The 10,258-nt window shown below is 45.6% G+C and overlaps 2 long non-coding RNA genes across 2 annotated transcripts; one reads left to right on the top strand and one right to left on the bottom strand.

Annotated features, from left to right (window-relative positions):
• Nucleotides 1-2,010: 2,010 nt before the first annotated feature.
• On the bottom strand, nucleotides 2,011-8,575 carry LOC144338069 (uncharacterized). The gene is made up of 3 exons (XR_013411842.1): nucleotides 8,303-8,575; nucleotides 7,165-7,898; nucleotides 2,011-2,151 (listed from the first exon to the last, which is right to left on the bottom strand). It is a non-coding gene; the product is annotated as an uncharacterized LOC144338069 (long non-coding RNA).
• Nucleotides 2,734-3,838, top strand: LOC144338067 (uncharacterized). The gene is made up of 2 exons (XR_013411840.1): nucleotides 2,734-3,470; nucleotides 3,742-3,838. It is a non-coding gene; the product is annotated as an uncharacterized LOC144338067 (long non-coding RNA).
• Nucleotides 8,576-10,258: the final 1,683 nt, after the last annotated feature.

Raw genomic sequence — 10,258 nt, 5'->3', positions numbered from 1 at the left:
ATATCCTAGGAGTTTGGAATCGTGTAGCTGATCATAAGCCAGTAGATGTAGGCACTATTCCAAATATTGGCTGAAGATTCATCGTTTTCTTCTTTGTGTTGCCATTCAGTTTGTGCAGTCCAAAGATGCTGAGAATGTGGGTGTAATCTCTTGGACCTTGTGGGGAACAAATGGAGTCCCATGAAGGATACTGTGGATATAGGCAAGGGGTAGAAGGGATGGAGGAGAAGTGACAACTTCAGTGGTCTAGAGGAGCCAAATAGGTAATGTGAATAAAAAGTGGTGTGAACTGGATTAACGATGATCAGTGGTGATCAACCCTCATCCTCAGCATTGAGGAGCAATAGCGAAGTGACAGGAACTGTGAGGATGAATGCCCAAGGTGGTAGGTCTTATATTTGTCAAGAGAAATGGAAATCTTGATTTCTATGGGTGGTCTGTTGGCGCTTAAAAGTTGGCAACTGGTTCAATTTTTTAAAAATGATTTGGGCCGAGCATGGTGGCTCATGCCTGTAATCCCAGCACTCTGGGAGGCCGAGGTGGGTAGATCACCTGAGGTCGGGTGTTCAAGACCAGCCTGACCAACATGGAGAAACCCTGTCTCTACTAAAAATACAAAATTAGCTGGGCGTGGTGGCGTGTGCCTGTAATCCCAGCTACTCAGGAGGCTGAGGCAGGAGAGTCGCTTGAATCCAGGAGGTGGAGATTGCAGTGAGCCGAGATCACACCGTTGCACTCCAGCCTTGGCAACAAGATCAAAACTCCATCTCAAAAAAAAAAAAAAAAAATGATTTGGAAGCAGGGTGCAGATGGTAAACTGCAATTCTGTGTCCTCTGATGTAGGTCACATGCCCCTGTCAACAGACATCCAGCACTGGCACCCGTGTGGCATCAGCCCTGCTTATGGTATTTTGTCCCTTCCATTCAGTATAAGGAGCCTTTCATTATGGGGCAGTGACCAGCCAGATAAGCAATGGCGCAGGAGCCAGGCCCAGAGACCCTCCACAGTGTCCCCATGGTTGCTGGGGTGAGGAAGCAGGCTCAACTTGTTCTTTCCCTCTTGCTTTCCCTGAGGGAACACTGCATGGCAGGTCAGGGGTCGCTCTGACCCTTTGCTTCTCTGTGTTCCTGTTACTAGTGGACATTCCAAGGTGGTGAAAGGATGTGTGATAGGACTGGTTCACTGGATATCTCTATCTGAAAAGGGGAAACAATAGACATCTTAGTCTGCTGCTCTACAATAGTACTGACTGCCTAGGTTAGGAGAAACTGAAGTTCTCTCTGTCTGGAGCAAAAATGGTTGAAAGTTGGCTGCCAAGACCTCAACTAATTGCGAAAGGAACTTAACCCCCACCCCCTGGTCTCACTCTGTCGCCAGGCTGGAGTACAGTGGCGTGATCTCAGCTCACTGCAACCTCCACCTCCTGGGTTCAAGCAATTCTCCTGCCTCAGCCTCCCAAGTAGCTGAGACTACAGGCATGTGCCACCACACCCAGCTGATTTTTTGTATTTTTACTAGAGGCGGGGTTCCACCATGTTGGCCAGGATGGTCTTGATCTCCTGACCTCGCAATGCGCCTGCCTCAGCCTTCCAAATTGCTGGGATTACAGGTGTGAGCCACCACACCCGGCCTGACCTTGTTATTTTTAAACATGGGTACTACCACCTTACACTGGACTAAGTCCCATTCATCATGTGGTGTCTGCAGCTTGGTAGTTTTCTGAGAAGGTCAGAACATTGGCCCACAGCCTTTTCCTAGTTCCCTAGTCTGGGTCTAAAATGTTAACATTCTCCAATCTGAGAGTAGTTTGTCTGCTCAGAGAGAATAGTCATACCTTTGTTTTTTTGTTTTTTTGTTTTTTTTGAGACAGAGTTTTGCTCTTGTTGCGCAGGCTGGAGTGCAATGGCACAATCTCGGCTCACTGCAACCTCCGCCTCCCAGGTTCAAGTGATTCTCCTGCCTCAGCCTCCCAAGTACCTGGGATTACAGGGATGCACCACCATACCTCGCTTTTTTTTTTTTTTTTTTTTTTTGGTATTTTTAGTAGACACAGGGTTTCTCCATGTTGGTAAGGCTGGTCTTGAACTCCTGACCTTAGGTGATCCACCCACCTCAGCCTCCCAAAGTTCTGGGATTACAGGCATGAGCCACTGCACCCAGCCACCTTTGTTTCATTATAATTCAAGGTAGAATAGTTCCCAAATCTAGATCATTTATTTAAAATACTGGTTCTCTGGCCTCACCTCTTGGGCATTCTGATTCAGCATGTCTAAAAGAAAGCTTTAGAATCTATTTTATTAAATAAAAAAAAACTGCAGTTGATTCAAATATAACTCACCCATATATCAGCCACTGGGAACTGTCAACCTGAACTGTTTCAGTTAAACATCTAAGCAACCAAAGTCCAACTTACTCAGCCAACTTGAGAGTTTATTCTAAGCCTTTTTTCTGGATTTTTTTTTTTTTTCATAGAAATTACTGGGGGTTTTTTTCTTTTACTTTTGTTTTTTCTTTATTGTTATTATTTTTTTTTAATGAGACCAGGTCTTGCTATGTTGCCCAGGCTGGTCTCAAACTCCTGCACTCAAACAATCCACCCACCTTGGCCTCCCAAAGTGCTGGGATTACAAGTGTGAGCCACCACACCCAGCCTATAGGTTTATTTATACGTAATGATAACTGAAAGACCAATCGTTTCTTTTTCAAAATATCTTATAAAAATGCTGAAAACGGCCGGGCACGGTGACTCATGCCTGTAATCCCAGCACTTTGGGAGGCCGAGCCAGGCGGATCACGAGGTCAGGAGATTGAGACTATCCTGGCTAACATGGTGAAACCCCATCTCTACTAAAAATACAAAAAATTAGCCAGGCGTGGTGGTGGGCGCCTGTGGTCCCAGCTACTTGGGAGGCTGAGGCAGGAGAATGGTGTGAACATGGGAGGTGGAGCTTGCAGTGAGCCAAGATTGCGCCACTGCACTCCAGCCTGTGAGACAGCGAGATTCCATCTCAAAAAAAAAAAAAAAATGTTGAAAACAGTAGTTTTTATTGATAACAGTAAGGTATGCTCATTTCAGAAAATTTTAAATTCCTCAAATGCCTACCATGTGGAAATAACAGTTTTTATACTGAATGGTCTTCATTGGTTTTTCCATGCAGATATTTACATAGTAGAGATTGTACTACTAATATAATTTTGGCTGGGCACAGTGACTTGGGCCTGTAATCCCAACTACCCAGGAGGCTGAGCTGGGAGGATCACTTGAGCCCAGGAGTTTGAGGCTGCAGTGAGCTATCATCTAAGTGAAAAGAATGAGCTTTGACCCCCTACTTAACAACATACACAAAAGTTTATTCAAGATGGATCAGAGATTTAAATGTGGAAGGTGAAACAATAAAACTTCTAGAAAAAAAAGTAGGCGCAGGCACCATGACTTATGCCTGTAATCCTAGCTCTTTGGGAAGCTGAGGCAGGAGGGTTGCTTAAGCCCAGGTGTTCAAGACCAGACTGGGCAACATAGTGAGACTCCGTCTCTTAAAAAAGGAAAAAGGGCAGGATGCAGTGGCTCACGCCTGTAATCCCAACACTTTGGGAAGCCAAGGCAGGCGGATCACCTGAGGGTCAGGAGTTCGAGACCAGCCTGGCCAACGTGGTAAAACCCTGTCTCTACTAAAAAATATATAAAAATTAGCCAGGCATGGTGGCGTGTGCCTGTAATCCCAACTACTCAGGAGGCTGAGGCAGGAGAATCACTTGAACCCAGGAGGTGAAGGTTGCAGTGAGCCAAGATCGCCATCATTGAACTCCAGCGTGATCAACAAGAGTGAAACTCTGTCTTAAAAAGGGGGGGGGGCTGGGTGCAGTGTAACACTCCTGTAATCCCAGCACTTTGGGAGGCCGAGACAGATGGATCACGAGGTCAGGAGTTTGAGACCAGCCTGACCGACATAGTGAAACCCCATATCTACTAAAAATACAAAAATTTAGCTGGGTGTGGTGGCACATGTCTGCAATCCCAGCTACTCAAGAGACTGAGGCAGGAGAATCGCTTGACTTGGATCTGGGAGGCAGAGGTTGCAGTGAGCCAAGATTGCACCCCTGCACTCCAGCCTAGGTGACACAATGCTATAAATAGAACAATGTCTTTTGTTTCCAAAGTTGATATACTAGAGCGATGCAAAAATAATTAAAAACGAGATATTTCATGGCAAATTTATCTCAGGGTAAATGCTGTGGCCACAAGCGTTGCCAGTTAGTATTCTTGGAGCAAAGAAGACAAGGGTTAAGGATTACCAGAGTTGAGTAATTTATAAAAATAGGTTTATTTGGCTTATGGTTTTACAAGCTGTACAAGAAGCATGACACCAGCATCTGCTCTGGTGAGGACTTCCGGCTTCTTTCACTCTTGGCAAAGGGGAGCTGGTGTAGGCAGACATCACTTGGTGAGACAGGAAGCAAGAGAGGGGCCAGGCTCCTCTAAACAGTGAGCTGGGAAGGAAACTTCTGCCAACTAATAGAGTGAGAATTCATTTCCATGAGGACAGCACCAAGCCATTCAAGAGGAATCTGCCCCCATCACCCAGACACTTCCCATTAGGCTCCACCTGCAACATTGGGGATCAATTTCAACATGAAATTTGGAGGGGTCAGATATCGAAACTATAGCATATTCCTATCCTATGACCCAGCAATTCCATTCTTAGGTATACACTCAAGAGACATTCATATATGTCAACCCAAAGACATGAACGAGAACATACACAATACCTATTCTTAATTGCTGTATTAGTCTGTTTTCACACTGCTATAAAGAAATACCTGAGAGTGGCTGGGCACGGTAGCTCATGCCTGTAATCCCAGCACTTTGGGAGGCTGAGGCAGGTGGATCATGAGGTCAAGAGATTGAGCCCATCCTGGCCAACATGGTGAAACCCCGTCTCTACTGAAAATACAAAAATTAGCCAGGTGTGGTGGCACATGCCTGTAATCCTAGCTACTCAGGAGGCTGAGGCAGGAGAATCGCTTGAACCTGGGAGGAGGAGGTTTCAGGGAGCTGAGATTATGCTACTGCACTCCAGCCTGGGCAACAGAGCGAGACTCTTTCTCAAGAAAAAAGAAAAAAAGGCCGGGCGCGGTGGCTCAAGCCTGTAATCCCAGCACTTTGGGAGGCCGAGAGGGGCGAATCACGAGGTCAGGAATCGAGACCATCCTGGCTAACCCGGTGAAACCCCGTCTCTACTAAAAAATACAAAAAACTAGCCGGGCGAGGTGGCGGGCGCCTGTAGTCCCAGCTACTCGGGAGGCTGAGGCAGGAGAATGGCGTAAACCCGGGAGGCGGAGCTTGCAGTGAGCTGAGATCCGGCCACTGTACTCCAGCCTGGACGACAGAGCCAGACTCCGTCTCAAAAAAAAAAAAAAAAAAGAAAAAAGAAAAAAAAAGAAATGCCTGAGACTGGATAATTTATAAAGCAAAGAGATTTAATTGACTAACTGTTCCACATGACTGGGAGGCCTCAGGAAACTTAACAATCGTGGCGTAAGTTGAAAGAGAGGCAGGGACCTTCTTCACATGGTGACAGGAGAGAGAAGTGTAAGCAGGGGAAATGCCAGATGCTTATAAAACCATCAGATCTCATGAGAAGTCACTCACTATCACGAGACTAGCATGGGGAAAACCACCCCCATGATCTAATCACCTCCCTCCCTCGACACATGGGGATTACAATTTGAGATGAGATTTGGGTGGGGACACAGAGCCAAACTATATCAATTGCCAACACTAAAAACAACCCAAGTATTCATCAACAGAAGAATGAATTTTTCTTTTAGAAGAATGGGTTTCTGGCTGGGCACAGTGACTCCTGCCTGTAATCCCAGCACTCTGGGAGGCCAAGGCAGGTGGATCGCCTGAGGTCAGGAGTTCAAGACCATCCTGGCCAACATGGCGATGAAACCCCATCTCTACTAAGAATGCAAAAGTTAGCTGGGCATGGCAGCGCACGCCTGTAGTCCCAGCTACTTGGGAGGCTGAGGCAGGAGAATCACTTGAACCTGGGGGTTGGAGGTTGCAGTGAGCCAAGATTGTGCCATTGAACTCCAGCTTGGGCGACAGAGTGAGTCTCTGTCTCAAAAACAAAAGAAAAAGAAGGATGAGTTTCTTAAAATTCACAGTCATAGGGGGGAAATACATATATAAATAACTACTTAGAGCAACCTGGATGAAGCTCACAGTATTGACCAAAAGAAACTAGACTCCAGTGAGCAAATACTGTATGATTTAATTTATATGAAGTTCATGAACTGGCAAAACTAATCTATGATGACATCAGCCAGAATAGTGGTTGCCTTTTCTAGAGGGGGATATTACCTGGGACACGAGAGGCTTGAGATGCTGGAAACGTTCTGTATCAATCTGAGTGGTGGTTGCATGTATGTATAAACACTTGTAAAAATTTCAGTTAAAATTTATTACATGTAAAGTTGTTCCTAACATAAAAGTAAATATATTTTTTAAAAGAACCAGCACAATATCTATTTAAAATGCTTAATCTGGCTGGACACAGTGACTCACACCTATAATCCCAGCACTTTGAGAGGATGAGGCGGGAGGATTGCTTAAGCTCAGGAGTTCAAGACCAGCCTGGGCAATATAGTGATACCCCATCTCCGAAAGAAAGATAAAATTTCTTAATCTGTCATAGGGATAAGAAAAAAAAATGCTCTAAGAGCTGTGCTAGAAATGTTTTAAATCTTGCTCTGGGTCATGGTTACAAAAGTGAATACATAAGTAAAAATTCATCGAGATGTATTGAATTTAATTAGTATATTTTACTCACTTTGCTATATGCATCTTACACTTCCATTTTTTTTTTTTTTTTTTTTTTTTTTTTTTTTTTTTTACGAAGTCTTGCTCTGTTGCTAGGCTGGAGTGCAGTGGCACAATTTCCCTCACTGCAACCTCTGCCTCCTGGGTTCAGGCGATTCTCCTGCCTCAACCTCCCGAGTAGCTGAGATTACAGGCACGTGCCACCACGCCCGGCAAATTTTTGTATTTTTAGTAGAGACGGGGTTTCGCCATGTTGGCGAGAATGGTCTCAATCTCTTGATCTCATGATCCGCCCACCTCGGCCTCCCAAAGGGCTGGGATTACAGGCGTGAGCCACCAGGCCCGGCCCTAAAATAAGCTTTAAAAAATACTAGGAGAAAAAAAGGAATGGGAGAAACAAGGCAAATGAGCATACCAACGCAAGGAAAATAATGCCACAAAGAAAATGAAAATTCTGGCCATAGATTCTCACATATGTTGAACGTACTGAAAGACAATTATGTAAAGTAGAGATCAAGGAAGAAAAAAATTAATAAATAGAGAATTAAGTGAGTTGGCAGAGCTTAGGAAATAAGCGAAAGATAAAAACAAAACCAGGGCCAGGCATGGTGGCTCTCGCCGTAATCCCAGCACTCTGGGAGGCCAAGGTGAGTGGATCACCTGAGGTCAGGAGTTTGAGACCAGCCTGGCCAACGTGGTGAAACCCCGTCTCTACTGCAAATACAAAAATTAGCCGGGTGTGGTGGCGGGCGCCTGTAATCCCAGCTACTTGGGAGGCTGAGGCAGAAGAATCGTTGGTACCTGGGAGGCGGAGGCTGCAGTGAGCCAAGGTCACACCATTGCACTCCAACCTGGGCGACAAGAGCGAAACTCCATCTGAAAAATAAATAAATACATACATACATACATACCGGGGCCAGGTGCGGTGGCTCACACCTATAATCCCAGCACTTTGGGAGGCCGAGGTGGGCGGATCATGAGGTCAGGAGATGGAGACCATCCTGGCTAACAGTGAAACCCTGTCTCTACTAAAAAAATACAAAAAAATTAGCCGGGTATGATGGCAGGCACCTATAGTCCCAGCTACTCAGGAGGCTGAGGCAGAGGAATCACTTGAACCCGAGAGGCAGAGCTTGCAGTGAGCCGAGATCACGTCACTGCACTCCAGCTTGGGCAACAGAGCAAGACTCCATCTCAAAAAAAAAAACAAAAAAAACATGGTTTTATTTAAAATGGTAAAAACTTGCTGTCAAGTCCCCAGTGAGGTGGTAGCCTTGGGGAATCTACAGACAGGAAGTCCATTCTGTAGCTGGGTGCAGTAGCATGAGCCTGTGGTCCCAGCTATTTGGGAGGCTGAGGCAGGAGGATCACTTAGGTCCAGGAGTTTAAGTCCAGTCTGGGTAACGTAGTGAGACCTTGTCTCTAAAAAAGAACTTTTTTTAATTAAAAAATATAGGCGAGGTGTGGTGGCTTACTCCTATAATCCTAGCACTCTGGGAGGCCAAGGCAGGAGGATCACTTGAGACCAGGAGTTCGAGACCAGCTTGGGCAACATGGTGAAACCATATCTCTACTAAAAATACAAAAATTAGTTGGCTGTGGTGGTGCACTGCCTACAGTCCCAGCTACTCGGGAAGCTAAGGTGGGAGAATCGCTTGAACCTGGGAGGTGGAGGTGACAGTGAGCCGAGATTGCACCACAGCACTCCAGCCTGGGGGACAGAGAGACTCCGTCTCAAAAAAAAAAAATTGTAAAAAGTATATCTACACTAAAGAAAAAAAATGAAATGAAGGCCATTCTCTAAATGTCCAAATCTAAAAAAGGAAGTTACTCAATATCCAAAGACCTTTTTGGACCAATTCCTGGGGCAATGTGAGGAATTTCAGCTGAGAATTTCTGTCAGGCTTATATTTAACAATCCCTTACCTTTATTTACATGGCACTTAAAAATGGACATGATCAGCCAGGCGCAGTGCCTCATGCCTGTAATTACAGCACTTTGGGAGGCTGAGGCAGGCAGATCACTTGAGTTCAGGAGCTCAAGACCAGCCTGGCCAACATGGTGAAACCCCATCATTACTAAAAATACAAAAATTAGCCGGATGTAGTGGTGGGCACCTGTAATCCCAGCTACTCAGGACGCCGAGGCAGGGAGAATCACTTGAACCCAGGAGGCAGAGGTTGCAGTAAGCCGAGATCACACCATTGCACTCCAGCCTGGGCGACAGTGAGACTCCGTCTCAAAAAAAAAAAAAAGTACATGATCTTATTTGATGCCCGTGGCAACCTTCAATAAATATTTTCGAGCAAATACTGTGGCAGGTCATTTGTGCTTAGAACTCGAAGGCACCCTTTATTGTTTTCCCCTGTCTTGGCTTTGAGACTATAGACTTTATCAATTAGGGCTCCTTTGGTTGCAAGTGCCAAAAGCCAGCTTGACTGGCACAAGAATAAAAAGGGAATTAGCTCATGTACATGTACTGGAGAACAGCCCAAGGCTGATGTAATGGTAGCTCTAGATCTCTAGCTGCTGGGTCTAACAGCCAGAGCTAAGTGCTCCGTGTTGCCAAGAATGTGCCTCCATTTGTCAGCTTCACTTTTTTTGCTGCTGCTGCTGGCACTGGCTTTTTTTTTTTTTTTTAAGAGATAGAGTCTTGCTCAGACACCCAGGCTGGAGTGATTGCAGTGGTGCGATCTTGGCTCACTACAATCTTTGCCTCCCAGGTTCAAGCAATTCTCCTGCCTCAGCCTCCCAAGTAGCTGGGATTACAAGTGCCTGCCACCACACCCAGCTAATTTTTTGTATTTTTAGTAGAAACGGGGTTTCACCATGTTGGCCAGGCTGGTCTCAGACTCCTGACCTCTAGTGATCCACCTGCTTCGGCCTCCCAAAGTGGTGGGATTACAGGCGTGAGCCACAGCGCCTGGCGGGTGCTGGCTTCATTCTTGAGAAGGCTGTCCTCTCAACAGTGAGAAGATACTCACTAGCAGGTCCTGGAGTTTTTTCTAATAACTCCACTCCCTCTCAAAAAAAAAGAGAGACAAAAAGAAAGAAAGCTTCTCTTTCTCAATTTCAACAAATGTCTGAAGACCTATTCTGAGTTGGCCCAGTTTAGGATATTCCACAGCAGATGCAAAAGCATAATGGAAGGCCTGGAAACAAGTTAGAGCTCAAAAATGGGAGCAGCAAGAGATCTGCCTAGCGGGGCAGGCAGAGGCCACACCACCAAGTGCATTATGTCTTCTTAAGGAATGACTGGATCCTGTAGGCAAAAGGGTTTAAGGAACAAAGTCATCTGCTCCATCTCAATTTGGTTGCATCATATGAACCTTGATCCCCATCCAAACTCTTAATCTAAACTGGATGAAGTGGAAAATAAAGAACGATTCTTGGCCGGGTGTCGTGGGTCATGCCTGTAATCCCAACACTC

The sequence above is a fragment of the Macaca mulatta genome, chromosome 20 (genome assembly GCF_049350105.2).
Source record: "Macaca mulatta isolate MMU2019108-1 chromosome 20, T2T-MMU8v2.0, whole genome shotgun sequence".
NCBI classification, from domain to species: domain Eukaryota; kingdom Metazoa; phylum Chordata; class Mammalia; order Primates; family Cercopithecidae; genus Macaca; species Macaca mulatta.
The sequence above is the reverse complement of the archived record's forward strand: the minus strand, read 5'-3'. Positions and strand labels throughout refer to the sequence as shown.